Source organism: Rattus rattus, chromosome 3 (genome assembly GCF_011064425.1).
Source record: "Rattus rattus isolate New Zealand chromosome 3, Rrattus_CSIRO_v1, whole genome shotgun sequence".
Taxonomy (NCBI): Eukaryota; Metazoa; Chordata; class Mammalia; order Rodentia; family Muridae; genus Rattus; species Rattus rattus.
The window spans coordinates 80,309,976-80,333,135 of NC_046156.1; positions in this window are offsets into that span (position 1 = coordinate 80,309,976).

Consider the following 23,160-nt stretch of genomic DNA (forward strand, 5'->3'; position numbering starts at 1 on the left):
TTTTTTTATTTCTAAGAGTTTTAGATTTCTAAATTTTTTTCTAAAGGAAATGCAATTTCTGATTCATGTAACATAAAAAAAATAATGTTTTTTTCCAAAAAACTTCATTGTGCGTAAAGTATAAAACTTTAACAGCATAATGTTTATAGCCACAATTTGTAGTGAACTGATTCCCCAAAATATATTACAACTCAAGTTAACTTATTTTGTTACATTCAAAAACCTACTTCTGTCAAAGTAGACCAGAGTGCACCATGCTACTCCAACTGTACCTACATACAAACTAAGTGAATGCTAATTCTTCTGTCATCCAGGAAAGCTGGGAGACATTCCTAACTCTTTGCATTGAAAAATAATAGTATAAGTTCTGGATTGTCATTTAAAAAGGTATATTCATGTGCCACCAACATTTTGCTATAAAGACCTCACCTCTTCACATCATAGCTACAGTTTAAAAAAAAAAGTGGTAAAAATCTTTTCCTCTTGTTTAGGGGAACCCATCCCACATTCAGATTTTCAAGCACTAATAAAATACTTATTTGGATGAGTGAGATTTAAGGCAAGTTCTGTCCCTATGAAGGCACTGAGACCATTCTCTCAAGTATTAAAATATTTAAATATCAAATATTGCTAATCATAAAAACTCTTGGATTATTTTCATACATATGAACATCCATACTTTGACACCAGTCTTCTGACAAATCTTATATGAAATAATTTTGGGGAAAAGAGTAAATGTGTTGGTCATATGTGCTGTTGAGCATCCACTCAGGTGCATATGTATGTAGAGCTAAAGATCAATGCTAAGTGCCATTTTAAATGAGAGTTTCTCATTGGGACCTGCGATTTATAGAAGAATGCATATAGACCCATATTTATCACCCTTCACAAAATGTCCAAGTCGTTCAAAGACATCTACATAAAACTAAACATACTAAGTCTAATACAAAACAAAGTAAGGAAGGAAGTGCCTTAAAAATATTTGCATGGAAGAAAATTCCTGAATAAAAATCCAATAGCTCATGCACTAAGATCAACAATAAATGAGTGAGGCCTCATAAAACTGAAAAAGTTTTTCCAAGGCTAAAGACACCATCAGTAGGAGAAAATGGCCGCCTACAGAATAGGAAAAGATCTTCACAAATCCCACATTGGATAGAGGACTAACATGCATATATTATATATATATATAAAGAACAGAAGAAATCAGACACCAACAAACCATATAACCCAGTTGAAAAATTTGATGCAGATATAAATAAAATATTTTCAGCAGAGAAATCTCGAATGGTCAAGAAGCACTTAAACAACAGTCAACATCTGTAGTCATTGGGAGAATACAAATCAACAGGAGTCTGAGATTCCATCTTACAACTGTCACAATGGCAAAGATCAAAAATTCAAGTGACAGTACAGGCTGGTGAGGATGTTGAGTAAAGGGAACACTCCTCCATTGCTGTTGGGAGTTCAAACTGGAGCAACCACTTTGGAAATCAATTTGGCAATTTCTCAGAAAATTGGGAATAGTCCTACACCAAAACCCAGCTATACAATTCCTGGGCACACAATCAAAATATATTCTACTATATTACAGGGACAGTTGCTCAACTATGTTCATAGCAGCTTTATTTGTAATAGCCAGAAACTGAGAACAACCTAGATGTCCCTTAACTGAAGAGTGGATAAAGAAGATGTGGTACATCTACATAATGGAATACTATTCTGCTATTAAAAACCAAGATTTCATGAATGAATGAAACTAGAAAATAGTTACCTGAGTCAGATAACTGAAACTCAGAAACATGTGTGTGCTATGTACTAACTTATAAGAGGAAATTAGACATAAAGAACGGGATGACAGATCAAAGAAACTTAGCAATAAGGAAGATCTAAGAGACAACGCATAAATCTCACACAGAACGGGAAACAAAGTAATCATGAGAGGTGAAAGAATGGAGGGAGGGAACTGGGTGAGGGAATGAGAAGGGGAACAAGGACAGGATCCAGTGTTGAGAAAGAGGATATCGGAGAGGGCTGGGAGTGAGAATAGCATTTGATGGGACGTCTCCTGGAATAGGTGGAGACCTGGGATAGGAGAGGTTCCAGGGATTCTGTAGCGGTGATGCTAGCTGAGACTATAACCTGCAGATACGGAGACTGAAGAGGCCACTTCCCATATCCAGTTGGGACTTCCAATGGAGGGAACACTTCCAACCCAAAATATGGCCTGACTCCAAGATGTACAGGGATAAAGATGGAGCAGAGGGAATGGCCAAACAATGTGTTGAAAACAAGACATCCCATAAAAAGGAGCCAACTTTTTGACACTATGAATGATACTCTGCTATGCCTGCAGAGAGAACTAGCATAACTCTTTCCTGTGTGTCTTCACGCACCTGTTGATGGAACAGAAGCAGAGTCCCACAGCATATTATCAGGCTGTGCTTGAGGCATCCTGTGGAAGAGTAGGGGATAGAACTCAGTGAAAAAAAAGAAAGTATACCACAAGAAGATAGTCAACTAACGTGGGCCCGTGCAGGATCACAGAAACTGAACCACCAACCAAAGGACATGCATGGACTGGACTTAGGCCCATTACACATGGTGTGTGTCTTTGTCTTCATGTGGGTCCCCTAACAATTAGAGCAAAGCCTGTCTCTGATTCTGAAGCCTTCCCTTAACTGGACTGCCTGATTGGGCATCATCGGGAGACCATGTGCTTCATCCTACTGTACCCAGATGTGCCAGAGTGGGGTGGTATCCAAGGATGTTTCACCTTAAGGAAGGAGTAGTAGGGGGATAGGTTTGCAAGGGTACTGGGAGGAGAGGAAGGACTGTGGAGGGGTAAAATCTGGATATAAAGTGAATAAACAAATCCATAAACAAAGAAGAATTTCATTATAAAATGACTACACATCAGCTTAACAGACAGATTTTTATAAGGATGCATATGATAGTTTCCTTTTCATTTACCCAGAAACTAAGCTACAAAGACATATTACTTAATGTTCGATTACATCAAAGGAAATAAAATAAAATAACCAATTATGTTTTTAAAAAGTGATGACCTTTCCTGTCTCAAAACACAGAAAATATATACATATAAAATAAAAAAGATGAATTTATACTATGAATACAAAATCAATAATTTTTAATAAAAATTAAAATTCAACTTATCATAAAAATATGATTACTAAAGTTACCTCAAATCTTTTTGGTTGTCTAATATTTAAACTGCGAATTTACCAAGTTAAAAAAAAGAAAAGAAAACTTAATAAAACATTTTTCCTTTTAATTTTTATTATTTTATTTATTTATATTCCTGTCACTGCCACCCTCTAGCTCCCCCACTCCCACAGTTCCTCATCCTGCATCTCCATCTTGCCTCTGAAAGAGTGCTCCCTCTTCACCAGGCCTCCTACTTCTCTGGGATCTCAAGTCTCTCTAGAATTAGCGCATGCATCTTCTTTCACTAAGTTCTGACCAGGCATTTTTTTTTTCATCTTTATTAACTTGGGTATTTCTTATTTACATTTCGATTGTTATTCCCTATCCTGGTTTCCAGGCCAACATCCCCCTAACCCTCCCCTCCCCTTCTCTGTGGGTGTTCCCTTCCCCATTCTCCCTCCATTACCTCCCTCCCCACAACAATCACGTTCACTGGGGGTTCAGTCTTTGCAGGACCCAGGGCTTCCCCTTCCACTGGTGATCTTACTAGGATATTCATTGCTACCTATGAGGTCAGAGTCCAGGGTCAGTCCATGTATAGTCTATAGGTAGTGGCTTAGTCCCTGGAAGCTCTGGTTGCTTGGCATTGTTGTTCATAAGGGGACTCGAGCCCCTTCAAGCTCTTCCAGTTCTTTCTCTGATTCCTTCAACGGGGGTCCTGTTCTCAGTTCAGTTGTTTGCTGCTGGCATTCGCCTATGTATTTGCTGTATTCTGGCTGTGTCTCTCAGGAGACATCTACATCCGGTTCCTGTCGGCCTGCAATGCTTTGCTTCATCCATCTTATCTAGTTTTGTGGCTGTATATGTATGGGCCACATGTGGGGCAGGCTCTGAATGGATGTCCTTCTGCCTCTGTTCTAAACTTTGCCTCCTATTCCTTCCCAAGGGTATTCTTGTTCCCCTTTTAAAGGAGTGAAGCATTTGCATTTTGGTCATCCTTCTTGAGTTTCATGTGTTCTGTGCATCTAGGGTAATTCGAGCATTTGTGCTTATATCCACTTATCAATGAATGCATACCAGGTGTGTTTTTCTGTGATTGGGTTACCTCACTCAGGATGATATTTTCCAGTTCCATCCATTTGCCTATGAATTTCATAAAGTCATTGTTTTGGACAGCTGAGTAATATTCCATTGTGTAGATGTACCACATTTTCTGTATCCATTCCTCTGTTGAAGGGCATCTGGGTTCTTTCCAGCTTCTGGCGATTATAAATAAGGCTGCTAACTTCTTGAGTTCTTTGAATATTTTGGATATAAGCCATCTATCAGTTGTAGGATTGGTAAAGATCTTTTCCCTATCTGTTGGTTGCCGTTTTGTCCTAACAACAGTGTCCTTTGCCTTACAGAAGCTTTGCAGTTTTATGAGATCCCATTTGTCAATTCTTGATCTTAGTACATAAGCCATTGGTGTTTTGTTCAGGAAATTTTCTCCATTGCCCATGTGTTCCACTGACCAGGCATTTTTGACGTAGGATAGGATGTATTAAATATTTAAGTTCATCGAGAATAAAATCTTGAAAATTAGGAATAAAAGTTAAATTGTTAAGACCAAACATCTGTTAAAATTTAATATTTGCATGAGATTTCACACTCAGTGACATGCTATAAAATATCTTCTTACATCGGACATAGTTGCTGATTATTCTTTCTTTGAATTTTGTAAGAGAAGACGGAGTCAACTAGCAATTGAATTGAAAAAAGATCTTTTGATTATTCACAGAAAATATTTGTGACTGTGAACAAAATTTAAATAATTCATTTTAAGTATATGTAGAAAATTATTTGCTAGAAAAATTATTTTGACAGTGAAATTTTTTATAGAGAGATAATAATTACATGTAGAAAAAATTACGAATAATGCATTTATCGAACAGTGCATTTATCAAAGCACACAAAATTTAATATGCACTAAAACTTCTAATGCCTGATGTATAATTCTATAGTGGAAAATATAAAGTATACCTGAAATAAGTATAAGAATAAATTTAGTATGGCATACCATGGCAATGGCCTACCAAGATCAATATTATTAAAACATCAATGTACTTATTTTTATAAAATAGATTAAATGCAATTTTAGATATTGATATAAATTATTTGTAAATGTCATAGTTTATTAAGAAGTTATAAATATAGTCCTTCACATAAATCCTATAACATCCTAATTAAATAAAATAGTAATATAAGTTATGGATGAATTAAATGTAGTATATATTACATATACATATACATATATATTATATATAATATATATAGAAAAGAGATCAATTATAGGTAGGTAGATAAATATATGAAAGATAGATGATAATAGATAGAGATACAAACAGACAAATACCCAGATGGACAGACAAGACAGACAGACAGGTAGGAATGCAGATAGATAGATAGATAGATAGATAGATAGATAGATAGATAGATAGATAGATAGATAGATAGATAGATAGATGGATGGATGGATGGATGGATGGATGGATGGATGGATGGATGGATGGATGGATGGATGGATGGATGGATGGATGGATAGATAGATAGATAGACAGATGGATAGATAGCTAGATGGACAGATGGATAGAGATAGAGGTAGAGATGGCAAGAGAGATAGAACAGATAGCATCTAGCATCTATTTCTCCAACACTCCATTTCTGTGTTGTTGCTGATAAGAATGAAATTTAGTTCCTGTCAATACACAACTCAGATCAGGCCTTTCGGTAAAGGAGAAATCCAGCAGGAACATTTATTATCATCCTGTTCTATATGAAAAGGCATGGTGCCCTTGCTGTCTTAAGTTGTGGAATTAAGTCAGCTTCTCAGAGTTGTCATAGCAATGACCCACAAACAAGGTAGTTAATAACAATGGAAATTAATTTTCTCATGGTCAGAGAGTTAAAAATGTCTGAAATCAAAGTGTCTGCCAGGTAATGTTTCATGCTGTCTTGCGAGTCTCCGTGGTCTATTACTGGCCTGGGATTACTTGCAGTCAACATTTCTCCATTTGTAGAAGAATAAATGCAATTTTCATATTAATATAATATTTCCCATGTATGTATACTTCTTTCTTCATACAATCATCTGCATGCATGTACATTGTTCATTCTGAGGTAAATCACACATCAAATTTCAATTCAGTCTTATATTTTTCTTCTACCTGTAAATGCACTGTTTCCAAGTGAGGAAACTCTGGAGCATAAACTTTCAAAATCGCTCTTAATTATCTAAATAATTTTTTTTCAGGGAAGGAAAGCACACAGAGGCTCAAAATTCAACTTATAATATCATTGAAATTTGCAAGTTCCATGCTGATTCTTCACAAGAAGATGAGCCTACACTTTATAGTGGAAATCAATAAACATCAAAAGGAGGAAGTCTGAGACATTGATTTGGCCACCCTATTTGAAGTATAATCTGATACAAGATCTTTCTGAAACCTTAACATTTGCCTTTCTATATTTTAATTTTTATTACATTAATATCAATTTTTGAAGTTTTATTATTGCTTGTATTCTCATGACTCAGTGAAAATTATTTTCATAATTGTGTTTCATTTTATGTAAATGGTGTAATATTAACTCCTGAGAATATGACCCTTAAACTTTTATAAATATTGTGTGATGCATTTTATAGTGATTAGTTTTGTATCCCTGTAATTAAACTATTTCTTTTCATAGATACTTATAGAACATTATATTAGATTTTTAAAAAGCCAGTTTATTAGTGAGAACATACCATACATGAACTTTTGTGTCTGACTTGCCTCACTCATTATGACATTTTCTAGTTCCATTTATTTGCTTGCAAAACTCAGGATCTCCTTGTTCTTAGTAGCTGAGTGGTATTCCATTGTGTAAATGAACCCCATTTTCTGCATCCATTCTTCCGTCATGGGACATCTGGGTTGTTTCCAGCTTCTGACTGTCACAAATAAGGCTGCTATGAACATAGTAGAACATGTGCCCTTGGGGCATGATGGGGCATGTTTTGTGTATATTCCCAAGAGTGATATAGCTAAATCTTTAGGAAGGTCTATTTCCAATTTTCTGAGAAACCTCCAAATTGATTTCCAGAATGGTTGTATCAATTTGCAATCCCACCAGCAATAGAGGCGTGTACAACTTTCCCCACATCCTCGCCAACATGTGTTGTCACCTGAGGTTTTGATCTTAGACATTTTGACTGGTGTAAGGTGGACTCTCAGGGTCTTTTGATTGCACTAAAGACTTTGAATATTTCTTCAGGTGCTTCTCAGCCATTTGATATTTCTCTGTTGTGAATTCTCAGTTTAGTTCTTTATTCCATTTTTTGATTGGATTGTTTGGATTTTGGTGGTTAGCTTCTTAAATTCTTTACATATTTTGGATATTAGCCCTCTATTGGATGTAGGGCTAATGAAGATTTTTTCCCAATCTGTAGAATGCTGATTTGTCTTATTGACTATGTCCTTTGCCTTAGAGAAGCTTACCACTTTCATGAGATCCCATTTATCAGTTCTTGTTCTTAGAGCATGAGCCATTGGAGTTCTGCTTTGGAAATTTCCCCCTGTGGCAATGGGTTCAAGACTCCCACGTGCTCTTCCATTAAATAGAGTATATCTGGTTTTATGTTGAGGTCCTCGATCCATGTAGACTTGAGATTTGTGCATGGTGACAAATATGGGTCTATTTTTATTTTTCTACAAAGAGTCAGCTATTTAGACCAACACCTTTCTTTTTTCCATTTTTGGCTTCTTTTTCAAAGATCAATTGTGTGTAAGTGTGTGGTTTTATTTGTGGGTCTTCAATTCTATTTCATTGATCCCTCTGCCTGTCTCTGTACCAATACCATGTAGTTTTTATCACTATTGCTCTGTGGTAAAGCTTGAGGTTAGGGATGGTGATTCAATGCCCCCCTCCCCCTAAAAAAGTACAGAATACCCACGATACAGTCTACAGAACTCAAAAAGATCAACAAGATGAGGATGCCTCAGTCCCACTTGGAAGGGAGAAGAAAGCAACCACAAGGGGATAGGGAGGGAGGTACAGGGAAGGAAAGGTGATAGAGGTTGGGGGAGATGGGAACATGACTTGGTACTGGGTTTGGGAAAAGGAGAGAATCCCTCCTGAGGGTCAGCAGAAAGAATGAAAACAGATGACCTCGGGAGGAAGGAGATTGGGAGAACCCTCTAGAATGTAGCAGAGACTTGGGAAGTGAGAGACTCTGAGGACTCAAAGGGGGAAACCCTTGATGAAATGCCCTACAGCGAGGAGAGAAAACTTGTAGAGTTCACCTCCATCAGGAAGGACCAGACATCAAGGGAGGAATGGGTTTGCCATCCCATAGTCAAAGCCTGACCCTTATTTCTTCCTATCTGAAAGAAATACAGGGATGGAAAGGGAGAAGAGCCTGGGGAAAAGAAGGTCCAGAAAAAGGGCCACAAATGGGATCCAGCTCACGGGGAGGCCCTAAGACCTGACACCATTACTAAGGCTATGGGGCGTTTACCAAAAGAAACCTATCATGACTGCCCTCCAAAAGACCCAACAAGCAGCTGAAAAAGTCAGATGCAGATATTTGCACCCAACCAATGAATAGAAGCTGATAAAGACCCTGGTTGAATTAGGGAAAAGCTGGAGGAAGTTGAGGCGGAGGGCAACCCTATAGGAGGACCAGCAGTCTCAACTAACCTGGACTCCCGAGATCTCTCAGACACTGGATCACCAACCAGGCAGCATATGCCAGCTGAGATGAGGCCCCCAACACATATACCGCAGAGGACTCCCTGGGTCACGTTTCAGTCAGAGAAGCTGCACCTAACCCTCAAGAGACTGGAGGCCTCAGAAAGTTTAAAGGTCTAGTGTGGTGGGTGGGGTGGGGGCATACTTGTGGAGACAGAGGGTTGGGGAATGTAAAACTGTCAGGGTAGGGATGGCCCAGTAGTTGAATAAAACCTGGAGCGTAAAAATAAATAAGTAAATAAATAAATAATTTTAAAAAGCCGGTTTATTTCTTTTTGTGACATTTGCCTGATTCTTTGCTATTTAGAACAAAATTGATTTATGAATTCAAGAAATGCTGTTGTTTTTCAGTTTTTCATCTTGATTATATATTAAAAAATCTTTGATTATTATTTATGATTTGCGTGTTTGGTGAATGCATGGACTTAAACTGCTTTGGCAGGGCTAATGTGACTTGATCTCAGAAGTCTACGTTTTGCATTTGTAGCAATTGTGTCTTTCTCACTCTCCCTTCTTCTGAGGGAAATTTCTTCTCTCAGTGAATTTCTCTATTTTAATTTTTTTTCTTCTTAGATTACTTTGCTTTTCTCTCCTGCTCCTCTTAATGACTCTAATATGTTTTTAATTCCAATTTATTGTTTTATATTTCTAGAAATTTTTACTTAGCATCCATAGTATCTGAATATAAGCGTATGCCCTATCACAAACAAATTGAAGCTTTGAAAGATATTGTTTTAATATTTCATTTTGGTAATATTCATCATTAATTAGGGCTTTCTTGAGAAAGTGCAAAATAAAAGTCACAAATCATTACATCAGTAGTCCTTAGATGAAGTTTCTTTAGAATTAAAAGAGTTGATTACTATTAGCATTTTCATCAAGATATATGTGCTTCCAGGGTTAGGGATTTAGCTCAGTGGTAGAGTGCTTGCCTTGCAAGTGCAAGGCCCTGGGTTAGGTCCCCAAAAAAAAAAAAAAAAAAAAAAAAAGATATATGTGCTTCCTAATATGTGATAAGTATCTTGTCTGTGCTAAAATTTATTAATTTACTTCAATTACTTCAATTCTTGTTTGATTTAATAATAACTCAACATTTTTAGAAAGAAGCTTAGAGTTTGTCAAAATAGCTTCTGTCATGGTCAAGTGCTTGATATCAATTGACAACAATGGTGGAGACTATGACTCTACCATGGGTCAGAAACTAGGACACACAGGAATAAAATATGATTATACAATTCTCTCTCTACATAGACCCTATCAGAATTCTGCAGTGCCTAATAAACTCTCTCATCCATCTTCAAAAACTGCAAATAATTAAAGTTCTGGACCAGGATTGTCATTATTTCTTTGGGCTTCTAATTCATAACGACTTAAAAGGGAAACTTTAAATCATAAACAGGGAGGACTTTCAGTTACTGAGAATTTAATGCACCGAGACTTAAAAGAAAGGCAAAACTGAATCTTTTCTTCTGTCCAAATCTGAATGCTTTATCTCATTGTGATTTAGAGGAAATCAAGCTCCCAAGAGAAAAGCCAGTTCACTCTTTTGTAGGTGATAAAAACATTGTTATTGGAAAAGCACTGTTCCTTTATTTGGAAAAATTAAACTTTACCAAAGTATTTCCTCAGATTTGCTGCCAGTTGTAAATCGATTTATTGAACCATAATTTAGAAATCTTTAAGTTACAAAACATGTCAGTGTCATTGTAGTCTCAAAACAACAGTGACTGAACTCCAGATATTTTGTAACTGGCAAGCAGCAACAGCATTCACAAAAGTGGCGCCAGCTTAGGAGATAGGGTGCAATTCACAAAGCCCAGATTATGGCAGCCCGCTGATAAAGTCTTAGGGCCACTGAAAACACTGTGTTCATTTATATAAATGTGCATGTGTATGGGCTATTTCAGTGTCTATAAAATATAATTACAGTATAAGTGCTTTAAGAATTCTAGCAGCTTAGGAGCCAGCGATGAAGCTCATTGTTTGCATGTCATGTCACAATGTGTGGCATCATTGCCTTTCTTCTGGAAGGCAGTGGCCACCAACTTGAGAGGACAAAAAGAACAGAAGCAGGAACAGGGTTCACACTGCCTTGAGTTTGTACAGAATAACTTTTGGAGAGCACTATGGTTAAGTGAGTCTACTTTATTGTTCCAGGGATAGGATATATAAGGGCTTTTAGGAGGTATGGGTGGAAAGGGATAACTGGTCATAGCATCAAGCAAGTGGGAAGGGCTGATTGGCTATAATACAGCACCTAGTTTTCATGCGCGTGGGGAACCAGAACAATATACTTGTGCGCTGAGTTATACAGTCTTGCAGACAGCTTTGTACAAGGTCACTTTTCAGACAAGGGCAGCCCTCTGTGTTCAGTGACACACAAAGACAGGTTCTACTCAGGGAAGCTAATAGAGGGAGTCCCCATTTTTTTGCTGATCTCAGAAAGCCATGTTGTTGTGGGGGACCATTATCTTAATAATGCCCTTCCCCAAGAATACACCAAGAGAAAAACAAAGTTTTTTCTCAGAATAAGATTATAATCTCTTGTGAAGCAATTGAAACAATTATAACATGCATACTGGTATACAGAATATTTATAATCCAAACCAAACTGAACAAAATCTGAAGAACAATATTAATAATCCATACATGTATCTAAATGGAAGATTTGTAATATTTTTCCTTTTATCTTATAAACAAAAATTAATGAAGTATCAATAAGAAGTAAAACTTTGTATTTACCACAAACATACATGTGCATATATGTAAATGTGGGGAGAAAGAAAGACAGCTTTCACTTAACTTTGACCTGATACTGAAGTATGAATATCCATTTCATGTGTTTTCAATGAAAGATAAAGAAAATTCTAAGTATGTTAGAATTCCATAAGGCATTCCAAAACATTTTCTATAATAGCCATCAATTTATAGGCATGAAAAGAACAATATTGTATGGATAGATGTAAATGCTAAACTCTGAATTTCCAGATGTTTTTCACCCAACTCAACACAACCCCATGTAAGTCAGGACATCAATTGGAACATCTAGTATTCCTTGTGAAATTACAGCTCAAATATGTTGAAAGTACAATGAGTATCTATTAAAGTTGGTGACCTTTAAAAGAGACGGAAGGACATGATGCTAGAGAATGCTCAGTAAAACAAGAACAAAATGTCTCTCTTAGAGTGCAGAGAAAAAAAGTCTTGGACCTTGATTGCACAGGATGATGTTTCCTTCATATAAATGGAAATCTCTACTAAATGTTTGTAGTTCAGAATGTAGACACAAGCTAGGTCTATTTACTTTAAAATACCAGAATGGCAAGTTTTGCTTCATCAAATAGAAACTGTAAATATTTTTCATGTCTTTTATAGTACATAATTATTAACCCTTTCAGGATCATAGATCTAAAAATTATGCCATGGTGACTCAGCACTATATCAATGCTTCTTGATTTATATATTTAAAGAAAGGAAAGACACAGTCAAACAAAACCTTAGAGTATCTTTGGTTTCCTAGTTGGAGATAAGGTACTGTTGAAGTAGGCATACCTATCAATAAAATACTATTTTTAGCAAGGCAAAAATAGTTTGGTACAATGTATTGCTTATAAATAATATGTTAAAGAATTTGCTAGTTTTTTTATGTATTTGTTTTCTACGTTCTATGTAGCTTTTGTAGAAGTTATCAGACAAATGTGTACTTTCTTAGAACTGGGGGTTCTAAGAAAAATTGGTGATTTTTACAAATAATTGTGTCATTTGTATTTAGAAGTTGCTACTGAAAGAAGACTTTAGGTATTCTTCCATTAATGCATTTACTTGAATTACCCTGTAATGCCAGTATTTACACTCTATTCCTCTTTGTATTGTGAGCAATAAGACAATTATGATTAGTAAAATTAAAGACATCATCAACCTGGCCTATTTTTCACATAACAAACACATCTAGACTGTTTGCATTGGTATTTTGAGATAGCAGTTCTGACTGTGCCTTAATGTATTCCGTATGGACTCATGCTGACACATTGACACTTTTGATGACTCTACATAAATTCATTTTTACAAATGCACCATTCTTAATTTTCTTCAGTTTTGATTCGTGCTTTGTGAAACCATGATGCTGACTATGATGTGGCATATTCCAGGTTCTTCTTCACCATCCTCACCTTAATCAGTAACTTATTCTTAGAACACTGGATTTAATGGTAGGACTTAGACGTCCTTCTATCTTCTGTTCTTTCCCATGTCTGTCATGTACTTATGATAATATGCTAAATGAAGCATTATTTACTTTTCATGGTTTATATTTTACAGTTAATATTGCATGTATACCAATGTATAAGATTATTTTAAAGTCAAATAATTTATATATTTAATGTAATTAATACTTATTTAAAATTACTTGTATATTTGATAAAAAGATACAATTAAACCCCATCAATTAACAAGCAACACAGTTGCCATCCCTAGAAGCAAACTACATGGACTGCTTACTGTAAAGTGTTTATTAAAAATCTCATTAAATTTGAAAACAAAATAATGTTAGAATATGAAAAATGTATGTTAAACATTTGCTTACAAGTTTTCACTGATTTGCTTTTGTATTAAGCTTCCTATATAGTTGCAGATGTAGCTCAAGTTGTAGACTGCTTGCTTCCCACGTTTAAAATACTATGGACAATGCCTAACTGGGCACAGTAGTCCATACTATGTAACCACTGCATTTGGAGATGGATGCAGGAGAAACAGGAGTTCAAAATCATTCTGGGTTATCTGTGTGTGTGAGGTCAACCTGTAATATATAAGGTATTCCATACATTAGGTTTCTCGAAAACCTAATCATGCCACATTTACCATGTGGAATTGCCTATAAATCTTTGTAAACATCCACACTTGCCCAAGTGCACTCAGAACATTCTGGACTTTTATTCAGTTTGATGTGCCCTGTTTAACTTAAATATCTGCTATCATCATTTGACCTCACACCTTCACATTTGAGAGTTCTAAAGTATGTTTTAGAATCATGGCATGATCTAATCATTGATGCTATATTGACTAATCTCTCCATTATTTTTGGCAATCTCTTGATTTTTCATAGTCTAAATGGAAATCTACTTTTCATTCCCACTTTTTCTTTATGTATAATACCCCATATAACGGGACTCAAACTTGTTCCTTTACCAAAAGTTACACTGAACTTGTTACTACACTAAAATATAAAAACTTAACACTTTTCAAATTATCAATCCAATAAAACAATGGTATAAAGAAAGTGTGTGTTCTTAAATTATTCCTGACTTGATTTTATTTTCCCAATAAAACTTTTGAATGAGTAAAGAACATTTGGTTATCCACTATCCTGTTACACATTGTTAGGGAAAGGTAATTTAAAAAAAAAACCTACTCTTCTTCTTATTGTATTTTTATTGCTTAAACCAATTTGAAAATTCAGAGATACTTTGATCATATTCTTTCCCTCTCCCAAAATTCTCTGGATCCTCTTACCCTACTTACTCACACAACTTTAAGTTCCTTTTAAAAAGGTGTCATTTCAATATGCACTCCTCCAGAAAAAAAATAAATAAGAAAACAAAATAAAACCATCTCTACTTCAGCTTCTTCCAGCTTTTACCTAATTCAATCACAGGGGTCAGCAGCTTCTGTTCATTGGTTGGGAGCAAATATCTGCATCTGACTTTTTCAGCTGTGTGTTGGGTCTTTTGGAGGGCAATCATGATAGGTCCCTTTGTATGAGCGCTCCATAACTTCAGTAATAGTGTTAGTCCTTGAGGTTTCCCCTTGAGCTGGATCCCATTATGGGCCTGCTGCTGGACCTTCTTTTCCTCAGGTTCTTCTCCATTTCCATCCCTGCAGTTCTTTCAGATAGGAACATTTATGGGTCAGAGTTTTGACTGTGGAATGGCAACCCCATCCCTCACTTATTGCCCTGTTGTCTTTTTCTCCTGGAGGTGGGCTTTACAAGTTTCCTTTCCCCACCATAGGGCACTCTGTAGGAGGACCAGCAGTCTTAATTAACCTGGATACCTGAGATCTCTCAGACACTGAGTCACCACCAGACAGCATGAACCAGCTGATATGAGGCTCCCAACAGATATACTGCAGAGGACTACCGGGTCTGGGTTCAGTCAGAAAAGATGCACTTAACCTTCAAGAGACTGGAGGCCCCAGGAAATGTAGAGGTCTTGTGGGGTGAGGGGTGGAGGGTGGAGACATTCTCCTAATGACAGGGGAGAGGAGGAGGGATGGGATGTGGAACACTTGGAGGGTGGACCATGAGGGGAATCAAATCTGGATTTAAAAAAAAATGAAATCAAACACACACACACACACACACACACACACACACACGTTTATGAATTTGGAGCCTATTTATATGAGAACATTTTATAAAAACATTTTTCATCTTCTATGTAAGAGATATACGTGGGCCACATCCTTCTAGAAACCCTTGTGCTATTGTTCCAGAATATAAGGGCATGGTATACTTCCTGCCGTCATTAAGTTTTAGATCTTAAATTTGATGCAGATGTTGCTTCAAAGACAATCAAACACAGAACTTCTATTTTCATGTTAGGGTGTTAGGAAACAAATGACATGATCTTTCAAAGAGTCTTTGAATAATTATAGCATCATTTTATAAATGATTTCATTGTATGAAAGTTAATTTCTCCTCCTGAGAACAGTTTAGCATTTATTCTATTTATTCTATTTTTGCTCTCTATTTATTAAAATTATACTATTTAGTGACAAGAGTCAATGCCATTTCCACTTCTAGATAAATTTAGGACATCTGGTGAAATATCATGCAATATAAAAGGCATTTTTGTTGTTGACAATACATGAGTTATTAGCCCTCAGTTTCCTCTCTCAAATCCTGGATCCCCATTTTAAAGTCATATTTATTAATATGCTCTTTTGACATGTTGGGGTATTTTTCTTGATAAATGAATTGGTTAATGTCATTTATTTCCTTCACGGGAACATTTTATATTCAAATGCTTATTTATACATTTTAATTCTGCTACACAATGCCTCTTTCTTTTCCTCATCATGCTCGTTTTCCTCTCATTGCTCTACCACTGTTATATTTCCCAAAATAATATGCATAAAAATAGACTGAGATCTTACCAAGGCAATAGAATACATACATTTTCTAGGAGCTACTTAGCTAAAGCATTTAGTGGTCAAAGGACTTTATTTAACACTTCACTGAGGCAGTGTTGGTGTTCATAGCTACTTAATCCCATGATTAAATGGTTTCCATAGTCTTTATCTAAAGTTCATTTATCACTGATTAACCCAATACTAAAGACACTTAACATTGACTTTTCAAAGTCCACAGTTTGGATCGGAAGTATCTCCTGAGGCTCGACTGATAAAGGCTCAATTACCTGCCTGAACACTGTGAAAATTAACAGAAAAATAGGCTAATGAAAGTTGGAATTGTCATTGCATGTTCTTGAAAGAATTTCGGAGACCTTCATCGCTTCCTCTCTTTCTTTGCTTCCATGCTTCCATTTCGTGAGGGTCACTCTAAAATATGTTCCCTCATACCGGGACCAACGTCAGGTAAAGTCAAGCAAATATAGACTAAAAACTATGAGACCATGAGGAAAAATAAATCTTTCCTATTGTAAGTTGATTTTCCTCTAGCACTTCATCACAATAATGTGAGACCAATATAGGATAAAGATGTGACCTCTTCTTATTTGCAGAAAGGAATCCAGCACAGTAGGATTAATTAAATAAAATACCATGTAACTAATCTAAGAATGATTTTTTGGTATTAAGAATTAATAAATAGGTTCTATCATCATCACCTCCAAGAGAAATAAGTGTCAGCAGGAATGAAAATATCCGAAGGCAGATGAGAGCCTTTATAATTAAAGGCATTAAGACCCAGAATTAAGAATTTACAAAAGGTCCAATTATGAAAATAATTAAACATAGTTTAAAATACATGTCATAATTCAGAGGGAATTTTCTCTAATAATTGACAACCTTCAACTTCTTGACCAGAATTAGGGGTTTTAGTCTTGAAAAAAAATTACCAACATGCTCTAATACAAAATGGAAGTAGTATTTCTATTTGTGATTTTATCCTCCTTGAAACAATACTTCTGCAGAGTTCCAGGTACTTTCCAGTACAGGTTCCACTCTTCTGCCTTTTGGCTAACACTGTTATCCTCAGGCGAAGCACAGGAAACACTGATTGGAGCATACCAGTCCTTACAAGCATGACTGTCTATGGATTGTTTGCTTTCAACATTTACAGGAAATAAAAGCAGCTGACCAAATTCAAGACCAAATAAAGGGATCGAAATACATGCAATAATGTTTACACATTAACTACAACTTTTCTCCTGGAGAACCATATACATTATATCAACTTCAAAACGGACTCCTCTTTCTGTGAGATTATGAGAGGAGTTTTTGTTCTTTTTTTGTTTTGTTCTTTGTTTGGTTGGCTTTTGTTGTTTTTTCAATTAATGCTAAAAGTTTCTGCCCGATTTAAAAATTGTAAGACTTAACCATAACATTCAATTGTTCTTATTAACTCTAGCTAAGAGTATAGAAATCATTCAGTGCACTTCTAGGAGAAGCCAGAAGACAGGTATTCAGTCCCTGTCATCCACATACACTGGGGTATCCATCAAACATAGCCTAACAAGATTCTATGAAATTGGACACAAGCCCTCATAGCAAAGCTGGAAACAGCAACCCACTGGGAAGAAAATGGCATTAAGAGCAGTCAAAAGAGTCAGAGACACCCTACTCTCATTTTGAGGAGATACAAAAGAACAGCAAGCTACTCAAACATAAGATATATGCAAAAGGCTTATTTCAGATCAGTACAGAGTCCATGTCTGTTGCTTCAGTTTGTGTGAGCCCCTATGAGCCCTGCTTAGTTAATCCTCTAGGCATTGTTGTCATGGTTTCCTTGACCCTTCTAGTTCCTACAATTCCTTTTACCCATCTTCTGAGAGATTCAACATGGTATTGGGCTCTGGGTCTCTACATCTGTTTCCATCGGTTGCTTGATGACAAAATCCTCTGATGACCTTTTCCTTTTTTTTTTCTTTTTTTTTACTCTCTCTGTCTCTGCTCTCTCTCTCTGTCTCTGTCTGTCTCTGTCTCTCTGTCTCTCTCTCTCTGTCTCTCTGTCTGTCTCTCTCTCTGTCTCTCTCTCTCTGTCTCTCTCTCTGTCTCTCTCTGTCTCTCTCTCTCTCTCTCTCTCTCTCTCTCTCTCTCTCTCTCCCCCTTTCTCTCTGTTTCATTCTAGGCAGTTCTGCCTCTGGTTTCTAGCCTTCCAGGCCATGTCAGACATGGACAACTTCTCTCATTACTTGGCCGTTCACATGAGTTCTGTGTCATCATTGGCCCAGCATTTCTTGCAGGCAACAAAGATTGTAAGTCAAATTCATGTTGTCTGGCTTGATGTCAAAGTCTCGCTTCTCAGAGCCTTAACTGGTTATGGAAGATGGTGTCTCCAGTAAATGTTATGTAATCCTCATTACTAGGAGTCTTAACAAGGGTTAATCTTGTATTTCCAGGGAATTTCCATTACAGTTGGTTTCAATCTCAACCCTAAAATGTCCCACATACCCCAATTAGAGTCTTCTCTCCCAATATACTTTCCTTCTATCCTCCCACAGCATGATCCCTGTTTCCACTTCCATTTGCTCCAACTTTAACTACAAAACCTATCCTATTTCCCCTTCCAGGGAGATCCATACATACCACCTTGGAGCCTCCTTGTTACTTAGCCCCTCTGAGTCTGTGGATTGTAGCATGATTATCTGACACTGATTTTTTTTCTGATAAATGTGTATAAGCTAGTATATTCAACTATTCCATCTATACTTATAGTTTTTGCCTATGTGCTATTTACCATGAAAGCATAATTTTGTATAACCATATACACAATCCTTATTTTATGATTTATTTTTTTAATTTTTAGTTTTAGCTTTAGTTTTCTATCATTTAATTTATTTATATTCCAAAGGTCGCCCTCCCCTTCTGTGTTCCCGGGCTTTTGTACCTCCCCTGTCCCTTTTCCCTCTATGGTAGAGCTCCAACCCGAAGCCTCTGCCATCTCCCTTCCCTGGGTCATAAAGTCTCTAAACTATATGTTGTGGCATCTTTTGGGTATATGCCCAAGAGAGGTATAGCTGGGTCCTCAGGTAGTTCAATGTCCAATCTTCTGAGGAACCTCCAGACTGATTTCCAGAATGGTTGTACCAGTCTGTAATCCCACCAACAATGGAGGAGTGTTCCTCTTTCTCCACATCCTTGCCAGCATATGCTGTCAACTGAGTTTTTGATCTTAGCCATTCTCGCTAGTGTGAGGTGAAATCTCAGGGTTGTTTTGATTTGCATTTCCCTTATGACTAAAGATGTTGAACATTTCTTTAGGTGTTTCTCAGCCATTCAATATTCCTCAGCTGTGAATTCTTTGTTTAGCTCTGAATCCCATCTTTTAATAGGGTTATTTGTCTCCCTGCAGTCTAACTTCTTGAGTTCTTTGTATATTTGGATTTAAGCCCCCTATCAGTTGTAGGATTGGTAAAGATCTTTTCCCAATCTGTTGGTTGCCGTTTTGTCCTAACAACAGTGTCCTTTGCCTTACAGAATCTTTGCAGTTTTATAGATCCCATTTGTCAATCCTTGATCTTAGAGCATAAGCCATTGGTGGTGACTTAGTCTCTGGGTGATTCCAGGGATACAGGTTAGTTTACACTTCAGCAACTTCAACTTTCCCCTCATTCTTACATAGGAATCCCTAACTTCATTCAAATGCTTGACTATATGTATCTACATCTGTCTCAGTTGTTGATTGTTACAGCTTCTCACAGAAAAGTCATGCTAGACTCCTGGTTGCAAGCATAACATAGCAGGAGTAATGGTGTCAGGGTTCAGTGCCCACTAATGGAATGGATCCAAAGTTGGAATGGTCACTGTTCTGCCTTTCCTTCAGTCTTTGATTCATTATTTTGTCCCTTTATTTATCTTAGACAGAAACAATTCTAAGTCAGAAACTTAGAAGGTGGGTTGGGGACCCCACCCCTCCACTTGGGATCCCTGTACGCCTACTGGATCTAGACCCTTTAGGTTCTATCTACCCACTGTTGGGCATTTCATATAAGATTACCCATTTTGAGACCTAGGAATGCCTCACACCTCAGGGACTTTCTAGGGGTTCCCCACCATGGAATCTACATGGTAGTTGGAAATATTCATTTTCCTGGCCCCTTGGGCTTCCCTCCTATCACCACCAATTCCTTGTCTTGTCAGGCTTTTTCACTCACACTACCCTCTCCTACATAAGTATCTCCTTCCCTCTGTCTTCGGTGATTATTTTGTTCCCCGTTCTAAGTGGGATTGAACACTGAATCATCCTAAGTGGGGCCTTCCTTTTTGTTAAACGTTTTATAGTCTGTGTGTTGCATAATATATCTTCAATATATTCAGAATTTTTTTGATATATGCCTTCAATTTTTATGAAAAATCTCATCTTTAAACATAATTTTATCAGGAAGATTTTCTCTATTTTCTGTGTTTTCAATTTTATAAGAAAATTTATTCTACATATGTCCAGTTTTATCATAACACATTTTAAAATTTTTGATGATAAATTTTTGGGAAATACAAATTTGGAACATTTCTCTCTCTAAAAACAATGAAAACAGTAAAAAACCATTCCCAAATCCCCAACGTTTCGCTTTTACACTGAAAAGTGAAAATGGAATAAGAAGGGAAGTAGACATCAATATTATGTCTTTCAGATGCATTTTAAAAAAACAAATGACCACTGAAAAATGAGGCAGGATTCTAAGAAGAATGACAGAGACTGAATAAATTCAAGCTGTAAATGATTTATGAGTTATCAAACAAAACACATCTTAAGTTGTGACTCTGGAAAGTGGTAGCCAATCGATATAATTTAATGTCAGATGCTTAAGGTGGTTCTTACTTTCTTAAGTATTTGAAGGGTTTGATGATGGAAATGATGGAATAGACAAGAAAAGAGAAAATCACAGGCTGTCTCAGACTTTACTTTACCAGTGTCACACTGATTGATTTATGATCATAAATGTTCCTAGACACCCCCTCAGAGGTAATTTTTTATTGGATAGTATATGTATTTATATTCAAAATGTTATCCCCTTTCTCAGTTGCCCTCTCTCCAATAACCACCTCCCTTACATATATTATGATGCTGCACATGTCCCATCCACCCACTGCCACTTCAACACCCTGGCATTCACGTACAATGTGGAAATGAGCTTTCACAGGAACAGGGTTTCTCCTCCTATTGATGCCAGACAATTTCATCCTATGCTATATATGTGTCTAGAGCCATGGGGTACTCTTTGATTGGTGGTTTAGTCCCTAGGATCTCTGAGTGGTCTGGTTGGTTGATATTGTTATTCTTCCTATGTGGTGGCAAACCCTTTCACCTTCATCAGTCTTTTCTCCAACTCCTCCATTGTGGTCCCCATGCACATTCTGATGGTTAGCTACAAACATTAATTTGTATCAGTAAGGCTCTGGCAGAGCCTCTCAGGAGACATGCATATCAGGGTCCTGTGAGCAAGTACTTTTGGTATTAACAATAGTATCTGGGATTGGTGGGCCAGTCTATGGATGGCCTTTCCTTCAGTCTGTACTAAACTCTTTGTCCTGCATTTCCTCCCCTGAGTATTTTGCTCCCCCTTATAAGAAGGACTGAAGCATCCATATTTTGGTCTTCCTTCTTCTTGAACCTCATATGGTATGTGAATTGTATCTTGGGTATTGCAAGCTTTTGGGATAATATCCACTTATCAGTGAGTGTATGCCATGTGTGTTCTTTGAAAATCTGGATGAAATGGACAATTTTCTAGACTGATACCAGGTACCAGAGTTAAGTCAGAATCAGACAAACTTTCTAAACAGTCCCATAGCCCCAAAAGAAATAGAAGCAGTCATAAAAAGTCTCCCTACAAAAAAAGAAGAAAAGAAAAAAAGCCCAGGACCAGTTGGGTTTAGAGCATAATTCTATCAGACCTTAAAAGAACTAATACTCTTCAAACTGTTCCATGAAATAGAAACAGAAGGAACACTATCCAGTTTGTTCTTTGAAGCCACAATTCAGCTTATACCTAAAACACAAAAACCTTACAAAGAAAGAGAATTTCAGACCAATTTCCCTGATGAATATTGTTGCAAAAATACTCAATAAAATTCTTGCAAACCAAATCAAAGAATACATCAAAAAGATCATTCACGATGATCAAGTTGGCTTCATCCCAGTGATGCAGGGATGGTTCCATATATGGAAATCCATACATATAAACAAACTTAAAGAAAGAAAACCCACATTATCATTTCTTTAGATGGTGAGAAATTATTAGAAAAAATTCAAAACTCCTTCATAATAAAAGCCTTGGAAAAATCAGGAATTCATGGACCATACCTAAGCATAGTAAAAGGAATATACAGCAAACAAGTAGCCAACAACAAACTAAATGAGAGAAATTTGAAAAAAATCACACTAAAATCAATGACAAGGCTGCCCACTTACTCCCTACCTGTTCAAAATAGCACTTTAAGTCCTAGTCAGAATAAATAGACAACAAAAAGAGGTTAAAGGCGTCCAAATTGGAAAGGAAGAAGTCAAAATATCACTATTTGCAGATGATATGGTAATATACTTAAGTGATCCCAAAAATTCCACCAGAGAACGCCTCAATGTGATATGCAACATATTCAAAGTGGCTGGATATAAAATTAACTCAAACAAATCAGTAGCCTTCCTTTACTCAAAGGACAAACATGCTGAGAAACAAACTATAGAAATGGCACCCTTGACAATACTTACAAATAATATAAAATACCTTGATGTGACTCTAACAAAACAAGTGAAAGATCTGTATGACAATAACTTCAAGTCCCTGAAGGAAGAAATTGAGATCTTAGAAGATGGAAAAATCTCCCATGATCTTGGAATGGAAGGACTGATATAGTAGAAATGACCCTCTTGCAAAAAGCAATCTATAGATTCAACGAAATGCCTCTCAAAATTCCAACTCAATTCTTCATACAGTTAGAAAGAGTAATTTGCAAATTCATCTGGAATAACAAAAAACCTAGGATAGTGAAAACTATACTCAACAATAAAAGGACATCTGAGGAATCACCATCCCTGACCTCAAG